Raw genomic sequence first — 26,589 nt, forward strand, 5'->3', positions numbered from 1 at the left:
AAGTTCAACAATGAGATTACACAGCTTTAAAATAGCACAATGTGGTTAGATTTCAATGTTAATTTTCTCTCCCCATAGAACAAGCTTCCTCTGAATACAGGATTTCAAATTCAGAGGATTTCTAAGATAGAAAAAAAGCTTTATTCAAAGTTAACTACAGGGTTAAATTCAAGTATGCAAGTGCAATAATGAAAGGAATAAATTCCAGAAACTGCTAAACCCTCGGCATTGTTACAGAACTATGATGGGTTTGCCTTGTGCAGGAACATCTGGAATAATATTGTATATCCACCAAGTGGAATTTTCTTCAAAAAGGGCAACGATAGGCTGAGATTTGAGGGATAAGATATCCTGATTTATTACCCTTTTAAACTGAAGTACTTCAATTTAATCAGATTAAGGGTATATTCTCTAGCCCACACTTGCATTCGTTAGTTTCATTTTTAGCACATTTTCATCACCCGTTTGTATTAACAACCCTGGTGATGCTTAAATAGTTGTGAAAGGGAACAGTAGTGATTCCAGTCTAATTAAACCTGGCTAAATTAACACAGATTTCAGGCCATTGTCTGTGTCGTGGCAGGGGGGAAAGAGTATTTATTCTTAATTAAGGCTGTGGGATGATCATTCTAGAAGTTAGGGAAAACTTCTTACATGCTATCAAGCATTGCACGATAGCGATGGTCTGATAAAATGCTCAGGAACGTTACTTTGTCTTATTAAATATGTGTTGCACATTGCCAAGACACCAATTTGGCAGAGAGCGTAACTGACAAGTCTCTGAATCAGAACAAAATTAATTTGCGCATTAAGTCTCTTCGGTAACATCAGTGGATTCCAGGACACGTTCAGACGTAGCAGCCAAAAGGAAGATAGTTCCATGACTCACAATTCAGCATGTCCTAAACCTAAAATTTCACTAATTTCAGCTGCATTGCCCTTTTCCAAATCGTCTACTGGCCTGATGAAAGCACTGATGGAAGAATAATGAAACTTCCCCTAATGGCTGGGGTGCCAACTTGAATAAAATATTGGGGAAGGTGGAAGGTAAGCCCCACCCAGTGCCGGATTTACATATAAGCTAAACAAGCTATAGGTTAGGACCCTACTCTCTTGGGGGGGGGGGCAAAAAAACTAAAGGAAAAATAACTGGATGTACATTTCTAAAATATAAGATAAAAAACAAACAAAATAAAACCTACATACAGCAACAGTGTTTTGTTTTGTTTTGTGTTGTGTTGTGTTGTGTTGTGTTGTGTTGTGTAGGCTCCTGTGATGTAAGTAATGGGCCCCGCCTGCTAGCCTGCTCCCTCAAATATCACTGGTTTGCTCATTTCTACATATAGGGTGCCTACATTCTTCATGTGCAAATGGCTTTAGATACCTATTAGGTCCATAAATTACCATATAGCATATATTCAACACAAAAAAGCAACAATTTGTTGTTGACAAAGGACAGCTGGACATATAAAGGGCCCCATTACCTTCAGTAGCTTAGGGCCTCGTCAAACCTAAATCCGACCCTGGCCCTGCCCCCCCAAATTGATCATGCACGCAATTTGAATTTTATTGGGGGGCACGACGAAGCCCTCTCAGCCTGTTTCAGAATTGACTCCTGTGGTCTGTAGCAGGGGGCAAGCCCATTTAATTCAATGTCAGGGTAAGTTCTATGCATGCATTCAGGTGGGAGCTAAGCCCTAAAATGTAAATGTAAAATCAGAGTCTACTAGAAGGGATATCGGCTTTTGAATTCGCTCTTTCTTAGCTGGAATCTAGACACATACCAAAAAAACAAACAAAAAAAAAACCCACTGTGAAAATGCTTTTTTTTTAAAGGGCTTTGAAAAAAATATTGAATTTGCCATAAGCTCACCACTGCCATCTAGTGTCATATTTCTTTAATGCACTCAAAACGGCCTTAAAACATTATATTTGCAGTTCTATAGCTGAGTCATTACCTTCTCTTCCTTAAGAAGAGTATTCACGAGATACAGATTCCAGACTTAGAAGATTTTCTTACAGACAGGTGACATGGTACATTACTGGAATATCTCATTGCCAACTGTAGGTGTGGGATTGAATGTGTGAAGGCCTCTCTCTCAGGGTAGTGTACACACACACACACACACACACACACACAGGGCATGTCAGAGGAAAATCTCTGCCCTTTGCTTGTCTGTGCTTTGCTTAATTTACACATTTTTGTAAGCAGTTTCTCCCAATGTGCTTTATTTTTGTTTGCTATTTGCACTGCTGTATGTGTAAGGTGGGACGCAGGTGGCGCTGTGGGTTAAACCACGGAGCCTAGGACTTGCCGATCAGAAGATCGGAGGTTCGAATCCCCATGACGGGGTGAGCTCCCGTTGCTCGGTCCCTGCTCCTGCCAACCTAGCAGTTCGAAAGCACGTCAAAGTGCAAGTAGATAAATAGGTACTGCTCTGGCGGGAAGGTAAACGGCGTTTCCATGCGCTGCTCTGGTTCGCCAGAAGCAGCTTAGTCATGCTGGCCACATGATCCGGAAGCTGAACGCCGGCTCCCTCGGCCAATAAAGCGAGATGAGCGCCGCAACCCCAGAGTCGGCCACGACTGGACCTAATGGTCAGGGGTCCCTTTACTACTACTACTACTACTACTACTACTACTAATACTAATACTATATTATTTATACCCCACTCATCTGGCTGGGTTTCCCCAAACACTGTGGGCGGCTCCCAACAGAATATTAAAAACACGATAAAACATCAAACAGGGCTGCCTTCAGATGTCTTCTAAAAGTCATATAGCTGTTTATTTCCTTGATATTTGATGGGAGGGCATTCCACAGGGCAGGCGCCACTACCGAGAAGGTCCTCTGCCTGGTTCCCGGTAACTTCAATTCTTGCAGTGAGGGAACCGGCAGAAGGCCCTCAGAGCTGGACCTCAGTGTCTGGGCTGAACAATGTGGGTGGAGACGCCGAGGCTGTTTAGGGCTTTAAACACTTTGAATTGTGCTCGGAAACGTACTGGGAGCCAATGTAGGTCTTTCAGGACCAGTGTTATGTAGTCTCAGTGCTATGTAGTCTATCTGCTGCATTCTGTATTAGTTGTAGTTTCTGGGTCACTTTCAAAGGTATCCCCATGTAGAGCGCATTGCAGTAGTCCAAGCGGGAGATAACTAGAGCATGCACCACTCAGGTGAGAAAGTCTGTGGGCAGGTAGGGTCTCAGCCTGCAAACCAGATGGAGCTGGTAGACAGTTCCCCTGGACACAGAATTTACCTGTGCCTCCATGGAGAGCTTGGGCAGGTTACCGTCTCTCATTTTCGTTGTCCCATTGTTAACTTCCATACAATAGGTATATAGCTGTGATGAATATTTGTTGGAAATTTTTGCTTTTTCTGGACTGTCGTAATTATACAATCTGACACTTTCTCCCCGAACCTAGTAAGTATAGAGCACTGTACAAACATATGTTCCAGGGAGGCGCGAGTTGTGATGTCAGACCGACACAACCACCTTTGCTCTCTGCTTCAGTTTTGCCAAAGCAGCAGCTCAAGTGATGAGGGCTGAAGTCCATTTTCATTTTTCAATGGTCCACCCACTGTGGTCTTTCTCTGGAGAAAAAAGCTTCTCTATCCATCTCTGGAACCATAGAAGCAGCTGTTTCACTTATTAAAGCCTTAGCAAGCCAAACATGGAAACAAATGACGGGTTTTGTCAGAGAACATATTGAGGAGTTTCCCTTTTTGGCTGTTTTCTTTTAGTAATGCAGCGTTGTCTATTTTATATTTTCTTAACGGATTGTTTCAGGAGGTCCGGTGGGAACTTCATCACCCCAGATTTATTAGAGTGGTGTGTTACATTGCTTCCATTTAATATAAAACTGAAGTAAATAGGAAAAAAAACCCTGCTGTATGGGTGTGTTTGTAGGTGGTCGACTGCAAAGAAGGAATAATCTGCTGAAACAAACAGATCGCTTCAGAATTTACTGGAGGGTATTAATATAACTTCTAAAAATGGGGTGTGATCTGCTTCCTTTAACTTTCGAGTTTTCTGTGAAGGGAACCTGAGCTTACAGGGTTAAACAGCTCAGAGTGTACGCCCTGCCTACTGTTCAGAGGGGGGAGACTCCACGTCATTTCCGAGTCTCTCAAGTCTTTGTTCTGACACTCTCTACTTTCGCTTTTGAGGAGAGTGGACGTGTTTTCACGATGCTGTTCGACAATGGATAGTTTGCTGTAAATAAAACTGCTTTTAGCTGCTAAGATCCTGAGTGGACTTTATTTGAGCACACTGAAGCAAGCACTGGAGTTTTTGAAGCTTTCTCTTGCCGCTGCTGATCTCTGCGTTTTTGCTCAGAACCTCGGAATGTGGCCTTTGAAGTCTGGGGCCTGGCCACGAGAGCAGCCGAAGCGGGCTGGACGCCAAGAATTTATCTGATTTATCTGAGCAATAAATCAATCACATGTTATCATTTTCCTTTCTCCTTCCATAGCTGTTGCCTTCCACCAACACCCTGACTCAGCCGGGCAGCACAGGCAACTAATAATAATAATAATAATAATAATAAATTTTATTTATACCCCGCCCTCCCCGGCCAGAGCCGGGCTCAGGGCAGCTAACACCAATAAAATCACAGTAAAAACATAATAGGGGAAAAGGAGGGGGGGTAAAAAACCAATTTAAAAAGAGTTAGTGGACCAAAGCTCATTTCCATATTATTTGCAAGAAATTGAGCTGCTTTGTATAATTTTTTGTGAGTTCGGCAGGTGACATCCTGCCATTGATAGACGTATTTGGCCTCTGTTTGTATAACCTGTACGAAAATGTTGCCCTGAAAATGTGACTCAGCCCTGGTAGAATCTCACCAGAATTTGTAAGAATAGAAAAACAACGGAAATATTTCCTCAAGGCCAGCTTTTAGGCAGTAAGTTGTCATTTCAGGGAGATAGTGCAAAACCCCATTCTAAATCCAGTGTATAAGGTTTTGGTTGGGGTTGCGGATACAGGCAATGTAAAACAACATTCTTTTTACTTTATTCTTCTTGGTTGCCTTTTAGTGCAGCGAATTTAGAGGAATCATGGAATTGTAGAGTTGGGTGGGACCCTGAGGATCATCTAGTCCAATGCCCTAGACCCCCATCGGACTATAACGTGGGCTGCAATTATGTTTGGAAACACCAAGTGGCAAAGTTATTTTAATGGACTTTGCCACTTTTAGGTCACATCATGGATGGAAGTATTGGTGCCTTCCGGCTGTTGGTTGCAACAGCGAGCAGCTTGTTGTTTCTGGGATTTGAAAGCCTACAAGCAGGGAGTTGAGGCAACAGCTATACCATCACAATTGCCCCGTGTATCTCTATGGTGTTTCTGGTCATGAGGGCTAGAAACTTGGAGAAAGTTCAAAAAGAGTTGCACTTTTTGTTTCCCTCAGTTAAGAGTGGGGTTATGGAAAAAGAGCTGGGGATTGCTACTTCAATGTCTTCTGGACAAAGGACATTGCGGTATTGCACAAGACTTGGACCACTGCAGTAATTTGAACTCTGCAGATAACCTAACAAAAGGCTAAAGGTAAAGGGACCCCTGACCATTAGGTCCAGTCGTGGACGACTCTGGGGTTGTGGCGCTCATCTCACTTTATTGGCTGAGGGAGCCGGCGTACAGCTTCCTGGTCATGTGTCCAGCATGACTAAGCTGCTTCTGGCGAACCAGAGCAGCGCACGGAAACGCCGTTTACCTTCCCGCTGCAGCGGTACCTATTTATCTACTTACACTTTGGTGTGCTTTCGAACTGCTAGGTTGGCAGGAGCTGGGACCGAACAACGGGAGCTCACCCCGTCGCGGGGATTTGAACCGCCAACCTTCTGATCGGAAAGTCCTAGGCTCTGTGGTTTAACCCGCTGCGCCACCCGCGTCCCTAACAAGAGGCTACTTTGGTAGAAATATTTATTGTATATCACAAGAGGTCTTGTGGAAGCAAACATAAGCATTTGGAGAGAGACTCTGGCTACAAGGTTATTCTGCTTTGAAGAGAGATTGTTGATCATATAATAAGCAATTTAGAAATTAGGAGAAACATTAGGCTACAGTGAGCAATCTCTCTGGCAATGTGATCCCCCCCCCCCCCGCTTTCTTGGCCTTTATTTTCTTCCATGACTAAAATGTGCCTTTTCATGAATTTATTGGCAACAAACAACATGTGATTGCTTGGGGGATGGTTGTTTAAGGAGCTGCCACAATTTATCAATTATTTTCATTCACAACAGCCAATTGTATTAAAGGATGCGCCTTATCAGCCTGGGCAGCGTGTTTGGAGGTCATAAGCTGCCCAGACGACAAGACTCTCAGCCTCATTGATGTGGTCTGAAGGAAAGCAGAGTAATACATTTGGCATGAGCTGGGCTGCAGGAATTCCTGTAAGGAGGTATACAAGGTGCAATCCAAGTTTTAGGAACTCCACTCTGGATGTGTGTAGAGTTTACTCCTTAGGGATGCGGGTAGCGCTGTGGTCTAAACCACTGAGCCTCTTGGGGTTGCCGATCAGAAGGTCGGCGGTTCGAATCCGTGTGACGGAGTGAGCTCCTGTTGCTCCGTCCCAGCTCCTGCCAACCTAGCAGTTCAAAAGCACACCAGTGCAAGTAGATAAATAGGTACCACTGTGACAGGAAGGTAAACGGCGTTTCCATGCACTCTGGCTTCCATCACGGTGTCCTGTTGTGCCAGAAGCAGTCTAGTCACACTGGCCACATGACCTGAAAAGCTGCTTGCGGACAAATGCTGGCTTCCACGGCCTGAAGCAAGATGAGTGCCACAACCTCATAGTTGCCTTTGACTGGATTTAACCGTCCAGGGGTCCTTTACGGTTTTTACTCCTTAGCGTTTTCTTCTCCCAAAGATGTCCCACAAGGCAGGAGGTACAGATTTTTCCTTGGGGTTTACTCCTGAAACCTTTCTTGAGTACAGTGGTACCTCAGGTTACATACACTTCAGGTTACATACGCTTCAGGTTACAGACTCTGCTAACCCAGAAATAGTACCTCAGGTTAAGAACTTTGCTTCAGGATGAGAACAGAAATCGTGCTCCGGCGGCGCGGCGGTGGCAGGAGGCCCCATTAGCTAAAGTGGTGCTTCAGGTTAAGAACAGTTTCAGGTTAAGAATGGACCTCCGGAACGAATTAAGTACTTAACCCGAGGTACCACTGTATAGGCACGAGGCAGCAGAGGTTTACTATCAGCATTTTCCTTCTCCTAGATAGCCTCACTTCTCAGGTGGATGAGTCCCATCTGCCCCTCACTTCCCTCTACAGCACGTGCAGTAACCACTTTGTTGACCATGGGTAGGCAAACTATGGCCCAGGGGCCGGATCCGGCCCAATCGCCTTCTAAATCTGGCCTGCAGACGGTCCGGGAATCAGCTTGTTTTTGCATGAGTAGAATGTGCCCTTTTATTTAAACTGCATCTCTGGGGTATTTGTGGCCTCTGCCTGGTGTTTCTACATGAGTAGAATGTGTGCTTTTATTTAAAATGCATCTCTGGGTTATTTGTGGGGCATAGCAATTTGTTCATATTTTTTCTTCTTCAAAATATAGTCCATCCGCCCCTGCCCCCCCCCCAAGGTCTGAGGAACAGTGGAGGGAAGTTTGCTGACCCCTGTTCTTGACGTTTGGATTCAGTCTTGGTCTCGTCTGCTCAATCCACTAGAGCCTGTCTTTGCATGCAGATCAAGCTGTTTTTTGTTGCTAAGGTGCAGAAGCGAGAGCCAGTAAAAATGTGGTCTAGTCTTCTGTCTTCCAGAGAACTGAGAGCAGCAAAAGAGGGCCTTCTCCGTGTATCCCTTCGGAGGAGAGGCATTCTCCCCAGTGAATCTAAATTTTAGGTTCAGATGTTACTTTAGGACTTCTTCTTTTTAATTTACCCAAGGATTTCACTTGGCTTTGTTGCATGGTGGCAAGCTGGTGTTTATTTTGAATGACATTATCCCGCTTCTTTATAGTCTTGCTCTTACCCTTCTTCTGTTTGCTGTTTTTGCTTTTTCATATTTTGCTACGGTTTTAATCCCGCTGCTGATCTCATTTTATGAGTTATGTTCAAACGCTTTTTTAATACAATTTTTATTGCTTGATTTGTGCACGCACGTGGGGATGCACACAGGTGTTCTCTGCCTCGTACAACAACTTGGGAGTTTTAGAAAAGTGGAAAAGGTGATTTCTACATTTTAATAACATAAAAATTCAAGGCAGCCCATTTAGGCCAGCGCATGTTGGAGGAGAAAGATCCCTGGAGACTTATGGAGCCTTCAGTAATGATCTGTTTCAAATTTCAAATTGAGCTTCTGCAAAGGGATTCCACTTGTAAATTTCCCTGAAAATACACTTCTAAAATTAATAGTTAATGTGCGGGCGGTCAGAATTAGTGGACACAAACTAGGATCAGAATCAAGTTGCACTATTTTTACACGCGTTTTTTTTTTTTTTAGATTCAGTTACGATTTACAAATACAAATATAATTTGAATCCTAATTTGAATACATAATATCATGATATATGATTTCATAATGTGCTTTATTATATTATATAATTATATCTTTTTTGTACAGTGGTACCTCGGGTTAAGTACTTAATTCGTTCCAGAGGTCCGTTCTTAACCTGAAACTGTTCTTAACCTGAAGCACCACTTTAGCTAATGGGGCCTCCTGCTGCCACTGCGCCGCCGGAGCACGATTTCTTTTCTTATCCTGAAGCAAAGTTATTAACCCGAGGTAATATTTCTGGGTTAGCGGAGTCTGTAACCTGAAGCGTATGTAACCTGAAGCATATGTAACCCGAGGTACCACTGTATTTGCTTTGCTTGGTGCAACACACACACACACACACACACACACAGCCCCTTAAGGGGCAAAGCAGTTCTTTTAGTTTGGTTTCACTTTTCTTTTTGCTGGTAGCAGTGAAGTTAACACCCAGGCAGGAATCAAAAGAAGCTTTGCCTCCCACTGACTGGCTGTTCTGCTGGCTGTTTGTGTGGAAAGACTACAAAGAGCCAGTGAAGATTTGCAAATGCTTTTTGCCTTGCGTTTAAAACTAGGCCGTCTAGTTATGTGGTATCCCCATAAACTTCCCTGCCACCCTTTTACAGGAATCCCAACCCCTTCGCGCAACTGCGAGGTGGCGTTTAAAAAGTGTGGGACCACCACCCGTTAAAGCGTTAACTTCACTTAAGCCCATTTATGTGAGCCGGCCTTAAGCATGTTTCACGACTCTGCGGCTGGGGAATTTGGAAACGCAGCCAGCCATCTGCGGAATAGAAATCTATTAGTGGTTTAAAAGCAATTTTTGCAAAGAGCTCAAATAGAGGGGATGGTGGGAGTTTTGTCTGTTTGAATGTACAGCTGCCACTATCGTGGAGAAAGGGGGGGGGGGTTGACTTGTTTTAAGTAAAATGGGGTTAACTGTCCCTGCCCCCAGTTCCGTGGGACATTCACCCTCCCTTAGGAAGGTGAAACAGGAAGATACTCAGTGTTTTTCGGGGGGGGGGGCGGGCAGTTGAATAATAATACAGTGGTACCTTGGGTTAAGAACTTAATTCATTCTGGAGGTCTGTTCTTAACCTGAAACTGTTCTTAACCTGAGGTACCACTTTAGCTAATGGGGTCTCCTGCTGCTGCTGCGCCGCCGGAGTCCGATTTCTGTTCTCATCCTGAAGCAAAGTTCTTAACCTGAAGCACTATTTCTGGGTTAGCGGAGTGTGTAACCTGAAGCGTACGTAACCCGAGGTACCACTGTATTGGGGGGGGGGCAATCTGTTAAATACAGCGGTATCTCAGTTTAAGAACAGTCCTGTTTACGAACTATTCGGTTTACAAACTCCGCAAAACTGGAAATCGTGTCCTGGTTTGAGAATTTTACCTTGGTCTAAGAACGGAATCCAAACGGTGGGAGGCCTCATTAGGGAAAGCGTGCCTTGGTTTAAGAATGGTTTCGGTTTAAGAACAGACTTCCGGAATGGATTAAGTTTGTACCACTGTAAAAGCTATTGAGCTGGGATAGTTCAGTTGGTAACGCATGAGACTCTGAAGCTCAGGCTTGAGGGTTCAAGCCCCATGTTGGGGAAAAGATACCTGCATTGCAGGGAGTTGATGGCCTTCATGGTTCCTTCCAATTCTGCAAATCTATGATTCAATGACTACTTCAGCCGCCTATTGGCATTCCATGGGATCAATGTAATGTCATCAGACCACATAACACTGGTCCTGAAAGGACTCTACACTGGCTCCCAGTACATTTCCGAGCACAGTTCAAAGTGTTGGTGCTGACCTTTAAAGCCCTAAACGGCCTCAGCCCTGTATACCTGAATGAGCATCTCCATCCCCATCGTTCAGCCTGGACACTGAGGTCCAGCTCTGAGGACCTTTTGGCGGTTCCCTCCCTGCGAGATGTGAGGTTACAGGGAACCAGGCAGAGGGCCTTCACAGTAGTGGCACCCGCCCTGTCGAACGCCCTCCCGTCAGATGTCAAGGAAATAAACAACTATCTGACTTTTAGAAGACGTCTGAAGGCAGCCCTGTTTAGGGAAGTTTTTAATGTTTGATGTTTTATCACTTTTTCACTATTATTATTATTATTATTATTATTATTATTATTATTCTGTTGGGAGCCACCCAGAGAGGCTGGGGAAACCCAGCCAGATGGGTGGGGTATTTTTATTATTATTATTATTATTATTATTATTATTATTATTATTACTACTACTACTACTACTACTACTACTACTACTACTAGGGTAACACTGTTCCCAGAGGCATGAGGGAGAGATGGAAGCCCTCTGTTTTTAATTGCAAAAGTGAAGCACCCATGCATACCACAGCCAGTGTTATTTTTCTAGAAAAAGGAAGTTTCAGAACTCACCACAAACATTTCTCATTGCCTGAACTCTGGCAGTGTGAATGACCTCACTTGGGTGAAATGCCCCTTGCCAGACGGGGATAAATGGATAAATGTGTGCCAGCCCCTCATTTTGTGTTAAAGACTGGGAGACACACGCGCAGAGAGCCTCTTTCTGTAGGATTGGGCAGTTCTGTGTTTAAACAGAAGGAATGTCTCTCCCATGCTTAATTTGGTCCTTCAATAGCTTTGCTTTTCACTCTGAAGGGCAGGAGGACACAGTGACTTCTCCTGGACAATTAATGGGGCCTGTTTTGTTTAATGTAATCTGAGTCACACAGGTACAGTCTCTCCTTCATTTGTCTCCCCTCTCTCAGTCTGCGAATCCCCCTCGCACATAAATAACGGTGAGATAATCACAAAGGGGCTGAAAGAATTCAACAAGTTGCTATTTGAATGACTGGCTCCAGCATTGTTTTTACAGCTACATGGAAAATCTGTGTGGTGTGTTTGATTAGCCATTCCTTCCAAGTTCAGAGATACACTCTGAAGGATAAAATCAGCTCCAAAGATAGAAATTGCTCCCCCCCCCCCCAAAATAATAATAATCAATAATTAGGGCTTGAAAGCTTTGCCAATGCTGGGCAAATGTGAATCTATTGAATCTGAAATTTTAAATTCGTTTCAAAGGCTTTGTTGTTGTTGTTTAATTTGTTTAATTTTCTTAGTTTACAAAATACTGCATTATCTCTTTTCTTGGGTTGTAAAGTCTTTTCTATGTTGTTGAAACTACTGTGTTTTGTTCTAAAATACTTCTGAAAGAAAACATTTTTCCCCTTAAAAGGTCCAGTTTGGCTTACCAAAAACAAATTTTAGTAACAATTCTCAGTTACCTATGGATGTTGAAAGTATACCGGTAGTTGAAAATGTTGACTTGTTCTACCATCAAAATGCAACCTTTTTTGTTTGTTTTATTTTTACTGTTTAAGTATTTTGTCACAGAAGCTCCAAATCCAGCAAAACAGCAACAAAATAACAGCAAATGGTAGGGTTTTATTTCAGAAATCTAAACGGCTTCCACTGTGTGTGTGTGTGTGAATGCAAGTTTCATGGTTGAAAACGTTCAACAACATCTACAGTGTCCAAGTGGTTTGCTGAGAATACCATGAAACTGAAAGATTACTTCCAAATCACGAGCTGTTTCCCGTTCCCTTTTTTAAAAAAAATTCTGTTTGTTTTTAAGCATAGTTCATGGTTTTTTTCATGCACCCAAGTGGCCTAAAAATATGATTTCAAATCTAACATGTTTTATGGAGACAGAGATGAATTCGTCACCTATGATGAAATGTGAAGCATTGGCCAATTTGCAAGGAGCACTTAGGTTGGATGTGATTATTAATTTGGCCTTCAGAACTTGGTTTCGGCCCTCCTTAATGGGAGCCAGAGTTATAGCCTTTCTAGTAGTGATGGTGTCTTGCATCATCCCAAGCAACTTTAAGTTGGAAGGATGCTATGGCTCTCCAGACGTCGCTATTTTCATTGGAGAAATGTTCAACGAATGAGTATGCTCACTTGACTTTCCTTCCAACCAGGAGTTGCAAAGCTGCAACGGCTACCTCCTGTTTGTTTGGAAGAAGATGTTGAATGAGGAAGGCCGAGATGACAAGTTGAAGGTTCGAGGAGAGGGTCAGATGAGCATGTGAGGGACATGGGGATGGGGGTAAGCAGCTGCGGAGCATCTCTCACATGCAGCAGCTTTCGGAATACTCTCGTGCCTCGGAAGTCGGACGGAATCCGTTCTGGAAGTCTGTTTGGCTTCCAAAACGTTTAGGAACCAAGGTGCGGCTTCTGATTGGCTGCAGGAAGCTGATTGGCTGCAGGAAGCAGCTTCTGATTGGTTGCAGGAAGCGGCTTCTGATTGGCTGCAGGAAGCGGCTTCTGATGGGCTGAAGGAAGCTCCTGTTCAATCGGAAGCCACGGCGAATGTTCAGCTTCCAAAGAACATTCGCAAACCAGAACAATCGCTTCCTTGTTTGCGGCGTTTGGGAGCCAAAATGTTCATCTCACAAGGCTGATCGACTTCCGAGGTACGACTGTAGTACTGGGGCTAAGCCTGACAAGCTGGGCTGGGGGCTCTGGTGTAAATGTGTGGACTACCACCCAGCCGAACATGCACGCCGAGTGAAAAACACACCGCTTGCTTCGAATCAAAACAATTCTGGAATCCAAAGCAAACCTCTGGCTTTTGCACAATAAATTCTGGCAACTGGTCTGGAGAGCGGGGGGGGGGGGAATCCACTGGCTGCTTCTCTGTTATCCCCCCCACCCCGGGCAGGGCTTGTTGGCAGATCAGCTTGTTCATTCTGCCACTAGAAGCTACTCTTTTGCTTAGTGTGAAAATGTTGCTTGCTTACTTGCTTCACTTTGACAAACCGTGAAGGGATTGTTTGCAGATGTTGCTCCTTTCCCCAAACCCACCCCTCAGGAACTGGGCACCGACTCCGACTCCTCCTCTATGTATTTGGTGCAACAGCCTCTAGTACAGTGGTAGCCAACAAGGTGCACGCCAGATGTTGGAGCCATCCCTGACTGCTGGCCATGCAACAACATCTGGGGGGCACCATGTTGGCTGTTCCTGCTCTACTCGCTCCATAAGCTGTGGCTGTCGCAGACCAGAGCTAGCCGGGCAATGCTCGTCTTTAGACCGAATGCCGGTTTTAATGTTTCCTTGGAGATGTGCAGTATAATTTTTAAGATGATGAGCCTGATTGAGTTTTTAAAGAACAAATCTGAGACAAGGCTCTATTCATAAAAGATAGTATGTTCTTCCAGAGGATAAATACCATAACTAACTGATTTTGGAATGCTTGCTTCACCACTGCTTCTCAAAATAGACGCAAGAACTCTGAGCAGAATTCTTTCTTTACGTGTGTGCATGCATGTGCACAACCACACTGTTTTGATTATACAGTGGTACCTTGGTTCTCAAACTTAATCCATTCCGGGAGTCCGTTCGACTCCCAAAACCATTCGAAAACCAAGGCATGGCTTCTGATTGGCTGCAGGAGCTTCCTGCACTCAAGCGGAAGTTATGTCGGATGTTCAGCTTCCGAAAAACGTTCACAAACCGGAACACTTACTTCTGGGTTTGTGGCATTCAGGAGCTGATTTGTTCGACAACTAAGCCATTCAAGAACTAAGGTACCACTGTATTCTGTCTTACTAGGGTTGCCATATTTCCAGAGGTAAATATCTGGACAAAAAGAGTTGTTGATCTTTTCTGGGGCGATCGCAAGAAAATATGCTGAGCTTCTTTGAGGCCATTGCCCCTCCCCCAAACTGGGCATTTGCTTAAAATTGTAAATATCCCTCCAGATGGGTGGATAGACCCCTCAAAAGAGGACATGTCCAGGATTTCCCGGACGTATGGCAACCATGGTCTTCCAGTCAGGTAACTCTTATTCATTCTGTAGTTCTTCCTCCTGTGTATTTTGTAGAGAACAACCTGGATATAGTGTAGTCAGATATCGGTTCTGTGCCAAAAGTGTAAAAAATCAAGCGAGATGCAGCCCTCCAATACACCGCCTGGGATTGCTCTTATTTCTGGAGACCTTGCTGGAGTCAATTACAAAGTCTCAAAAGAAGTCAGTGTGAATGAGCAGAGCTGTGCTTCGGTCAGAGAGGCCTGGCCTCAGCTGGATGGCCTAAGGCATGGGTAGGCAAACTAAGGCCCGGGGGCCGGATCCGGCCCAATCACCTTCTAAATCTGATGCACAGATGGCCCAGGAATCAGCGTATTTTTACATGAGTAGAATGTGCCCTTTTATTTAAACTGCATCTCTGGGTTATTTGTGGGGCATTGGAATTTGTTTATTTTTTCCCTTCAAAATATAGTCTGGCCCCCCACAAGGACTGAGGGACCAGCCCTCTGCTGAAAAAGCATTGACACCCCATCATTAAAATAGATTCCCAAGGCACTGTGCCATTATCAATGAGCTGGACTGCCTCTCCTATAGGAAAAGGCAAAAGAGCCTGGGAATCTTTAGTATACAAATAGACATGGGATATAATCAGAATGTGCCATTTTCATTTTCATTTTGCAAATGTAAGGAATCAGACAGGAGAAGAAATCTTGCCTCCAGCTGCAGTGAACCTCGCTGCTAATGGCCAATCCCATATTTTTTTCATGGCTGCTGGGTGCCTGGATTTCACATCCTCAGCTGTAATAGAAATGCATATTATTATGAAAGATGTGCATAGACTAAAGGTAAAGGTAAAGGGACCCCTGACCATTAGGTCCAGTCATGACCTACTCTGGGGTTGTGACGCTCATCTCGCTTTATTGGCCGAGGGAGCCGGCGTACAGCTTCCGGGTCATGTGGCCAGCATGACTAAGCCGCTTCTGGCGAACCAGAGCAGCGCACGGAAACCCCATTTACCTTCCCGCTGGAGCGGTACCTATTTATCTACTTGCACTTTGACGTGCTTTTGAACTGCTAGGTTAGTAGGAGCAGGGACCGAGCAACGGGAGCTCACCCCGTCACGGGGATTCGAACCACCGACCTTCTGATCGGCAAGTCCTAGGCTCTGTGGTTTAACCCACAGCGCCACCCGCATCTGTGCATAGACTAGATGGAGACAAATATCCTTTTGCTATAGTTTACTTGCATGAGACAAGTAGGTTAATGAACAGTAGGTTCAGATCAGACAAAAGGAAGCCCTTTTGCATACTGTATACAATGGGATGGGAGGAACTTTGGCCTTCTAGATGTTGCTACAACTCCCATCCATCCTAACTGTGAGTCATGCTGGTTGGGAGTGGACCAGAGTTGGGGTTCAACATTATCTGGTTTCCTGTCCCTGGAAACAACAGAGAGACCAGGTCCAGGACCCAAAGAACCTCATACCTTGGTGGCAGCTTCTTATGGGTGGAAGGATTCCCAATTTTACATTCCAAGTACAGCCTTTCATGCCGCTTTGAATCCTGCTCTAAAGGACTTCTCAACCCTCAGCAGCTACATTTTGGTAGTTGCGAGGAGCTTCAGTGGGGAGGGAAGGCAAGAACGTCCCATCATGTGCCTAGAATTCTTTGGATCCGAGCCATAATGCATCTTTGTTTTGAAAATGTGGTAAAGCTGCAGATTGGGTTGGCTTTTAAAAAAGGGATTGGCTACATCTACAGAGGGCAGGTCTAACAGTGGCTTGGTAGTGAAATAGGACCTCTGTGTTCAGAAGAAGTGGAACAGTGGCTGAAAATCATATGATTTTCTGCTTCTAAGCTTCCCAGAAACATCTGGCAAGGGACGGTTGGAAACAATGTGGATTGGATGGTTTCAGACTGATCCAGGAAGCAGTTATGGCCTAATACCCTTTGTGCATTCAGAATGCTACAAAATTGTTTGATAGCAGCTCTTTCTGCAGTTAATGTTTTTTGCAAGCTAGGGAGACTTGCTTGCCCTCGGTTTTGGGGCCACCACCTATTTTAGGGAATTCCTCATGTGCTCAGAACATCCTACCCACTCCCGTAAATCTGAACCAGGAAACGGTGTTAAGTTTAACCAGGCACAGGTAAACTCAGCCCTTCAGATGTTTTGGGACTACAACTCCCATCATCCCTAGCTAACAGGACCAGTGGTCCCAAAACATCTGAAGGGCTGAGTTTGCCTAGGCCTGAGTTTAACCAATCCCTAATCCAGGATAAAAAGGTAAAGGTAAAGGTACCCCTGCCCATACGGGCCAGTCTTGACAGACTCTAGGGTTGTGCGCCCATCTCACTCTAGAGGCCGGGAGCCAGCGCTGTCCGCAGACACTTCCGGGTCACGTGGCCAGTGTGACGAAGCTGCTCTGGCGAACCGGCACCAGAGCAGCACATGGAAACGCCGTTTACCTTCCCGCTAGAAAGTGGTACCTATTTATCTACTTGCACTTAGGGGTGGTTTCGAACTGCTAGGTGGGCAGGAGCTGGGACCGAACGACGGGAGCTCACCCCGCCGTGGGATTCGAACCGCCGACCATGCGATCGGCAAGTCCTAGGCGCTGAGGTTTTACCCACAACGCCACCCGCGTCCCTTGATCCAGGATAGCAAACAATAATTTGATTGCTGGGTTTGTAAGTATTAGTTGAATCTAACAGTTTCCTGGTTGTCACAGGAGAAAGGGGTTTAACAAACCTTAGAAGTAAAGTGGAACCTCGTGTTACATACTGTCCTCCTTGCAAACGCTGCGGGTTATGAGCTCCTCTAACCCGGAAGTAGATGCGCCTTGTTGCGAACTTTGCTCCGGGATGCGAGCGGACATCGCGCACTGGCAGCACAGCAGCAGCGGGAGGTGCCATTAGCAAAAGCGGTTTTGGGTTACAAACAGACCTCCACAATGGATTAAGTAACCAGAGATACCACTGTACAGTGGTACCTCGGGTTAAATATGCTTCAGGTTACATACGCTTCCGGTTACAGACTCCGCCAACCCAGAAATATTACCTCGGGTTAAGACCTTTGCTTCAGGATAAGAACAGAAATCGTGCAGCGGTGGCACAGCGGCAGCAGCAGGCCCCATTAGCTAAAGTGGTGCTTCAGATTAAGAACAGTTTCAGGTTAAGAACAGACCCCCAGAACGAATTAAGTTCTTAACCCGAGGTACCACTGTACTGTGTTAGGGTGCAGAAGAGAAATTAGGCAGGGAAGGGAGGGACGAGTCGGAAGCCTACACATGTCACATGGTTCATTCCTGGTCCACTAAACTGTACAGTGGTGCCTCGCAAGACGAAATTAATCCGTTCCGCGAGTCTCTTCATCTTGCGGTTTTTTCATCTTGCGAAGCACGGCTATTAGCGGCTTAGCGGCTTTAAGAAAAAGGAAACAAACTCGCAAGAACTCGCAAGACGTTTCGTCTTCCGAAGCAAGCCCATAGGGAAATTCGTCTTGTGGAACGACTCAAAAAACGGAAAACTCTTTCGTCTTGCACGTTTTTCGTCTTGCGAGGTACCACTGTAGTTTGTTGGACTGGGATTCATAGAATCATAGAATTGGAGGGGACCCTTAGGATCATCTAGTCCAACCCCCGCAATGCAGGAATATGCAGCTGCCCCAAACGAGGATCGAACCTGCAACCTTGGCATTATCAGCATCACGGTCTAACCAACTGAGCTACCCAGGCTGACAATTTGTTTTACAGTATGTCTGATCTGAACCAAAGTTTCATTCTTTATGAATCCGGTTATTCTGGTAGATGACAGCATATTGTATTGCTTCTCTTCATATGGCCTTTTTAAAACAATAAGATAATATTCCACAGTGCATGGCTCAGACTGAAGTTCATCAAAAGAACTTTGTAGAAAATTTACACCCTTATAAATTAATACTGATTTATACAACTATATAACTCTTATTTGCATCTTTCTAGTGGGTCTGCAGGGACACAGGTGACACTGTGGGTTAAACCACAGAGCCTAGGACTTGCCGATCAGAAGGTCGGCGGTTCGAATCCCTGCGACGGGGTGAGCTCCCATTGCTCGGTCTCTGCTCCTGCCAACCTAGCAATTTGAAAGCACACCAGTGCAAGTAGATAAATAGGTACTGCTCCGGCGGGAAGGTAAACGGCGTTTCCGTGCGCTGCTCTGGTTGGCCAGAAGCAGCTTCGTCATGCTGGCCACATGACCCTGAAGCTGTACGCCGTCTCCCTCGTCCAATAAAGCGAGATGAGCGCTGCAACCCCAGAGTCGGTCACGACTGGACCTAATGGTCAGGGGTCCCTTTACCTTTACCTACTGGGTCTGCACAGCAGTAAAGTATATCTAAACAATTCCATGATTCCTTTGATTACTAAATACTGCTACTACAATCATTTTTTTTTTTTTACAAGCATTATACTGCCCTGTCGTGGCACTTTTAAGGACTGTTTTCTCTCTTAAAGTGTGGTGTAGTGGTTAAGAGCAGTAGACTTGTAATCTGGGGAACCGGGTTCACTTCCCCGCTCCTCCACATGCAGCTGAAGTCTCTCAGCCTCACTCACCTCACAGAGTGTTTGTTGTGGGGGAGGAAGGGAAAGGAGAATGTTAGCCGCTTTGAGGCTCCTTCAGGTAGTGATAAAGCGGGATATCAAATCCAAACTACTACTACTACTACTACTACTACTCTTCTTCTTCTTCTTCTTCTTCTTCTTCTTCTTCTTCTTCTTCTTCTTCTTCTTCTTCCCAGAAGCAATATAAGTGAGGAATAGTGGTGATAATCATGTTAGCAGGGGATGTGATGGGTGTTTTAAAAGAATGTGGCCAGGAAAAGAACAATGGAAGCCAAAAGATGCAATTGCAGCTGTGGCATCCCATTTACTTGAGTATTTGAGTCTAGCCACGTCCTGCCGCTACGCATGCTGTTAAAAGTGTGTGGTGTTTAATGAAGCGAATTAAACTTGATAAAAGCACAGGTGAGCTTGATTAATTTATTTAGATGGTTGTATTGCAGCGGTGGGCTTTCCCCGTGCCTCTGACACTAGCTTATATAGTACATATGTAATTGCAATATGTGTGCTTGCAGGAAGGGGGAGGGAAAAATCAATCTGCTCAGAGTGATTAGCAAATACCCTTGACTGATTAGTATGCTCTTGAGCAAGAAACAAACAAACAAACAAACAAAAATCTTTAAATTTAACTACAGTTTCACAGCTGATCAGCTGAATCTTTCGGAACTCGCAACTTGGCAAGCTGAGTGCTGCTTTCACCAGGAAAGAGATCCACTTCTGCACTAAAAGGTCCACGACGTTATAGCTAGAGCAACAGTATTTCTGGAAGCTGCAGTTTAAAGCAATCTTTGCTTATAGAAGACAATAGACAGTGGTGGGTGCTTTGACAAATTTCCATCATCATCGTCATTATCATCATCATTATGATTAAAATTTGTATACCACCCTATACCTGCAGGTCTCAGGGAGGTTTGCAAGATAAAATCACAATATAAAACACAAATAATCAACATAAAAATAAAAACAACAAAATAACACCCCACCCCTTCTTCAAGCCTTTGGGCAAGCCGTGCTTAAAAATGTCTAGTTTTAGGGCAGACTGGAGTCAGGAAATCATATAGCTTATATCAAATATGAGATAAACATATGACAAAGAACCCAGATTTGAGGGCTGAGCCAAAATTGCTGCAAACACCACCCCCCCAAATGCCGCTACTATTTGCAGGTAGCAAAATTGAGGGGATGTCAGAGAATTCCAGCGGAAGCAGGGAAAGAAATCGCCAATGCTTGCTTATTCATTCCATGTCCAGAAGAGAAATCAATCCAGCAATTATTATTGATATTCACTTGTCAGGGACAGGCAGGGCTCGGTTTAAGAACGGCTTTGTTGCCTCCCTCCCTAAGCCAGGAAGGTGCCGAATTCTGCGGGGCGCCAGAAGGCTAAAAGGGAAAAAACTGAGCTGACACTCAGTGGGAGCAGGTCACGCACCCTCGCTCACTCAGCACGCTTGTTCATCGTTCCCTGGACTCTCGCCTGGCGCCCTTCAGAACTTGGCGCCCCGGCGCCCCACACCACTAGCCTCAATGGATAAGATGGGCCTGCTGGTACCTCTCTTTCCCAAAGCCTGGGAAGCTTCTGCCTGGCTTAGGGAGGGAGGCACGATACTGACACACACGACGTCCCCCACCCAATCGCCTTCATAAGCTGGCCCTAACACTCTCCTACGAAAAAAATTGACTGCACATCACTGAAGGACCCGATGTGTCAGGAGCAAGGGGGGGGGGGGAGAGACAGTGGCTAAAGAAGTGTTTCCCAGCCTTGGGTCTCCTGCTGTTTTTGGACTACAACTCCCATCATCCCTGACCACCGTTCCTGCTAGCTAGGGATGATGGGAGTTGTAGTCCAAAAAACAGCTGGAGACCCAGGTTTGGGAAACCCTGGCCTAAAGGGAGGAGGCAGCAGTGGCATCACACCCATCCCTGCCCCCATCGTCAGGAGGGGCTCGAAGAGACAAGCACGGCGACTACTTACCTGTAGGACAAGTCGCAGGTTATTTGCCATCAGATGAGGTTTGCGTGTGGCAGTGGCCACACTTGTGGCTCCAACGGTGCAGCTCAGGGTGCAAGTCTGGGGGAAACATATGTGTGCATATTTACATTCAGGGGCTCCTGTAAGTTCAGGCTTTGTCAATAAAGAATTGAACTATTGGCCGTTTCTCCTCCTTGGGCTGGACACCGCTGTTCCTTTGTTTTCCTGTCTGCAAACAACGCCATGCATTTTCTCTCTTTGCATTTGCTTTTCCTTTGCTGAAACAAATGGCGCAAAACAATATAACAGCAATGTAACCAATTCAGTAAATAATTATATGAAATGATGCCACAGTGAGGCAAAAAATATAGCTCTTGTCAGAAGTGAAACTGCAGTGGAAAGGAAACAGTGCTGCGTGCGATGAGCAAAGGCTGGAACACAAACCAATGCCTTCTTACATCCCTAGGACTGCTGGAAGTTACGTGCAATGTGGACACTTTCAGCAGTGTTTTGAATGTGTAGACTCACATATAGTTTGAGCCTCTGGGAGGCTCACAGCAACGGCAACCAAGAGATTCCACGTGCAGGAGAAAAGAGTGTAGTGTTTCCTAGGATAGTTCAGTCAGTAGAGCATGTGACTCTTAATCTCAAGGTCTGGGGTTCGAGTCCCACCATGGGCAAAAGATTCCTTCATTACTGGGGGTTGGACTAGATAACTTGTGTGGTCCTTTCCAACTCTATAATTCTATGATTTTATGATTCTAGTAGTCTACCTGTTTGTTTGCTTACTCCAATATCTGCCAATGGCCCTTGAAATTAACTGGGTCAGGTGGGAATGTGCAATAATTCTTAAAATAAAATAAAAAAGATCTTGAACTTTGCCAAGTTTCCCATGTTGCAGCTCATTGCTAAATTCTGATGCAGGCTGGCAGTTTGCAAAATGGCTGGGTAAATACCAAGCTCGCGGTCTCGTCATTGGCATGCCAAAAGAAAGCAACATCTTTCAACTCTCCTAGCTCCTAGGGACAGGACGGATGGATGAGAGGCAGCAAGAAAAATGAGGGACTTTCAGGGGCAGCTGTGTTTTACTAACCCAGTCATAATGCCCCTAAAAATCCTTATTGTTCTTGCAATGTTCAGCTGTGATCGTCAGTGGAAAGAGGCTTTCAAAGGTGAATATCCAATCTTGGTAAGAAAATCAAAGCCCGGCACTGGATGGCCCCAGGACGTCAAAGAAGAGCAACAATCCTACCTTTAACAGCAAATAAAAGGCAAAAATGTTTCCCTTTAACCATGCCTTTGGCTGATTGAGATCCAATGTGGGGGGTTTTTTTGGGGGGGGATTATTGAGTTGTTTCCGTTTTTATTTTGAATATGCATATTGTGTTTTTATATTGCGATTTCATTGTGTGAGCCACCCTGAGATCTCTGGGTATAGATATTTAATAAATAAAAAATAAATAAAAATAATAAAAAAGCCTCACGTTTTGTCTTTATGCTTTGCTGTTCATGGTGCAAGCTTCCCACCCGCTCCCCAGATTGTTTCTCAAAACCTTTCAATTGTAGGCAGATATAATATTGAAAGAGCGTTCTTCTTCTTCTTTGGCAATCACTCGTAGCCGAGTCAGATTGTCTTCCATAAACACGGTTTTAACAATGAGTCCGTAAGCGACTGTGGAGGCCAATTCTGGACCCACACGTCCTTCCACAGTGGGGACATTGGTTCCCAAGCAGGAGTTGATCACGGTGAGGGTTTGCCAAGCGTGCCTTCCTCTTAGCACGTTTCTCCCTTGCGTCCTGAGTTCGAGCATCTTCAAAGCCCATGACACCTTTGGTAAGGCTGTTCTCCAATTGGAGCTCTCGCAGGCCAGTGTTTCCCAGTTCTCAGTGTTTATACTACATTTTTTTAGATTTGCCTTGAGACAGTCTTTAAACCTCTTTTGTTGACCACCAGCATTACACTTTCCATTTTTAAGTTCGGAATAGTGTAGTTTCTTTGGAAGACAATCATCAGGCATCCGCACAACATGACCAGTCCAACGAAGTTGATGTTGAAGAATCATTGCTTCAACACTGGTGATCTTTGCTTCATCCAGTACACTGATGTTAGTTCACCTGTCCCACCCACTCCCCAAATTGTTTCTCAAAACCTTTCAATTGTAGACAGATATACTATTGAAAGGAGTGTGGTCTCACTCGGTAGCATTCTTGTTGCATTTCATGCAAATTAGTCCTTTCCCTCTTTCAGGGTCCAGATTTCTTTTCTTTTCTTCCTAAAACCAGTTTTTAAAGTTTCAATACTCATCTTTGAATATTGATGGTTGGCACGCACTTTGGTACCCAAATCCCCAGAGCAATGTTGCATTTTTAAAAAATGTTTCTGCGTTCTTTATTTAATAAGGCACAGAAGGACCAGAAAAATGTGTACATGTTGCGTTGTGTTTTGTTTTTAAGGCTTGAAGACTGCCAAAAATGTGGGGAGGAGCTGGATCAATGGCTAATCAAGGGTTCAGCTTCGTTGATGTATAGCTGTCACGCAAATTGGAAAGCTGGGGGAAAGTTCATGTCATAGATGAGGAAGAACCTGCTGTGATTTCTAAATATTACCCCTGCCTTCGCCCTTACCTTCTTTTCTTTTCAGCCAAGCAACACTAATTTCGTATTAATTTGGGCTGGTAGAATGAAATGTGACTCTTGGAGATGATAGATAGATAGATGATAGATAGATTGATAGATGAGAGAGAGAGAGAGAGAGAGAGAGAGAGAGAGAGAGAGAGAGAGAGAGGATAGATAGAGATAGATAGTAGATAGATAGATAGATAGATAGATAGATAGATAGATAGATAGATATAGATGATAGAGATAGATAGATGATAGATATAGATAGATGATAGATATAGATGATAGATAGAGATAGATAGAAAGATAGATAGATAGATAGATAGATAGATAGATAGATAGAGATAGATAGATGATAGATAGATAGATAGATGATAGATAGATAGATAGATAGATAGATAGATAGATAGAGGATAGATAGACACACCCCTTTTCATACACATAATGCAGGAGACCACATCTCCCAATTGATTGATTATCATCCTGGATTTCCCCAAAGCTTTTCACAGATTTCAAAAGATTATGATGTGAGACCCCCCTTGCTCACCAAGCCTTAGGTTTGCCAAGTGTGCTGCTACTCAAATAGTTACCCTGCTCTTAAGGGGTTCTGAGGCATACTTGGGCTGAATCTACACACACATATATATAAATGCTGTGAAAATTGTTTTTTTGAAAAAAAAAGTTTTGAAATATATATGGAATAGACAGTAGCTCACCAGTGCCACCTAGTGTCACATTTGTATAATGCGCTTAAAACACACTTCAAACATATTTGCAGCTGTATAGTTGAGTTGCAGGAGGTCCATAGGAGAACGGGGGGGCGGTGCCCCTTCTCCCCCCCCCCTTCACATCCATCTTGGAGAATGCAGCATGGACCTCATTTCCTCATCAGAAGTCCTTGTGTGCCTCATAGATACTGGGGATCAGGATTTATCACTTGCTCATCATGGAAACACTTTAATAAGTCTGCATATATTCGATTTGCATGCTTTCCCCCTGCTTCTACTAGTCATGAGGAGAGACAATGTAAGACATTGATGCTCTGCCCACTGACTGCTTAGAAATCACATGTCATTTCTTCCCTTGTGGCTTCTGCTTTTTGCCATACTGTCATGCAATTTTGCAATCTTTGCCTTAGCATTTAAATGGCCAGATTCGTTATCCAGTACCATTTCTGGATTTGCACGGTGGCGATGCCTATAGCCTTGTTTATGATGTCATGTTAGCAGGGAAGTCCCGGAAAACGCACATGATTTGGGGACTCTTCCTAGGCTTTTTCCAGAATCTAATCTGTTTTTTTCCTTTTGTTGGTCCACAGGGCCCGTGAAACATGTCTCGGCTGTCAATCTGGGAGACTGTGCGGAGCGTCGTTTCTCGCCTCCATGCCAGAGAAGTTGCACTGCATGCGAGATGGTCTTTTTTGTATGCCATTGAATGTATATTGGGCTTTAATGTCTGAACACTGTGTTTGGGTCCTGCGGTTAGTTGCAATGAGGGAGTAACAGAACAAATCCCGTGCTTCGCGGCTCATTCATCATTTAGCTGTCTATTAGCTGTAGATGGGGCATTCCTATTCCTGTTGCCAGCTTACAGATCAAAGTAGCTCTATCCCAGAGGCATAACGACAGAACACTTCAGAACAGGTACTTCAGATTAGCCTAGAAAGCACTGCTGTCATTGGCCACCATCACGAACTGTTTGGGTATCATCTGATCAGAGAAGCTGCAAGGCTGTTCAGGTTTTTATTTGGGAGAGGGGTATGGGAGGGAGTACCCCACCATTCCTACACAACTGATCTGGGGACGCGGGTGGCGCTGTGGTCTAAACCACTGAGCCTCTTCGGCTTGCCGATCCGAAGGTTGGCGGTTCGAATCCCCGCGACGGAGTGAGTTCCTGTTGCTCTGGTCCGGCTCCTGCCAACCTAGCAGTTTGAAAGCACACCAGTGCAAGTAGATAAATAGGTACCGCTGTGGCAGGAAGGTAAATGGCATTTCCGTGTGTTCTGGCTTCTGTTATGGTGTCCTGTTGCACCAGAAGCGGTTTAGTCATGCTGGCCACATGACCCGGAATGCTGTCTGTGGACAAACGCCGGCTCCCTTGGCCTGAAAGTGAGATGAGCATCACAACCCCTTTGACTGGACCCCTAACCATCCAGGGTTCCTTTACCTTTACTATATCTGATTGTCTGATAGGGCCAGACATGTGCTGCTGGAAAGGGACTTGAGAACCACGTAGGCAACATGACTCCCTATCGACTCAGGACACATGTGCAGAAACCTACTTCCTTGCATGTCTGACCACTAGCCATAACAGGGAAAGTGTTGGCAATTGCCATGTGCCAAATGGCTTGAAAGCACAGCTGTCAAAATAACTCTTTACTTTTTATTTAAAATAAAATTTATTTATGTACGCCTTTGTCCCGTGCATTTGTACCTTGATGCTCCTCCTAGAAGGTTGGGATCGCATATTTGGAGTCATTCGGTGTGTTTTTTTCCCATTGCAACAACTACCCTGTGAGGTAGATTGGGGTTGCCAAGCTTTTGGGGCCGGTGGAGTTTTGAGAGAGCGCACCTCTTCTAGTTTCTTCTCTCGCTGCCCCTCGGTCACTTTCAAACCCCCCATCTCACCCTTCTGACACAGAGAGAAAGAACATGGACACAAACACTGGTCCCATTTGCATGATGCATTTAAAACAGGATCATACCACTTTAAGCAGTCATGGCTTCCCCCAAAGCATTCTGGGAGCTGTAGTTGGTTAAGGGTTAAGGGTGCTAAGAGCTCTTAGGGGACCCCTATTCCCATCACAGTGCTACACTTCCCAGAGTGGTTAATAATAATAATAATAATAATAATAATAATAATAATAATTTATTATTTATTATTTATACCCCGCCCATCTGGCTGGGCTTCCCCAGCCACTTTGGGCGGCTTCCAAAAAGATATTAAAATACTGTAATACATTGAACATTAAAAGCTTCCCTAAACAAGGCTGCCTTCAGGTGTCTTCTGAATGTCACGTAGTTGTTTTTCTCTTTGACATCTGGTGGGAGGGTGTTCCACAGAGAGGGCGCCACTACCAAGAAGGCCCTCTGCCTGGTTCCCTGTAACTTGGCTTCTCGCAGTGAGGGA

At 44.7% G+C, this 26,589-nt stretch overlaps 1 long non-coding RNA gene across 1 annotated transcript in view; it reads left to right on the forward strand.

The window, feature by feature from the left end:
• Window positions 1-25,869, forward strand: part of LOC310700649 — a 49,404-nt gene extending 23,535 nt beyond the window's left edge. The window contains exon 2 of the long non-coding RNA XR_014522660.1: window positions 24,779-25,869. This is a non-coding gene — a long non-coding RNA (uncharacterized lncRNA). The remainder of the gene's footprint in view (window positions 1-24,778) is intronic.
• Window positions 25,870-26,589: the final 720 nt, after the last annotated feature.

The sequence above is a fragment of the Podarcis liolepis genome, assembly GCF_965112155.1.
Source record: "Podarcis liolepis genome assembly, chromosome: 2".
In the NCBI taxonomy this organism is placed as follows: domain Eukaryota; kingdom Metazoa; phylum Chordata; class Lepidosauria; order Squamata; family Lacertidae; genus Podarcis; species Podarcis liolepis.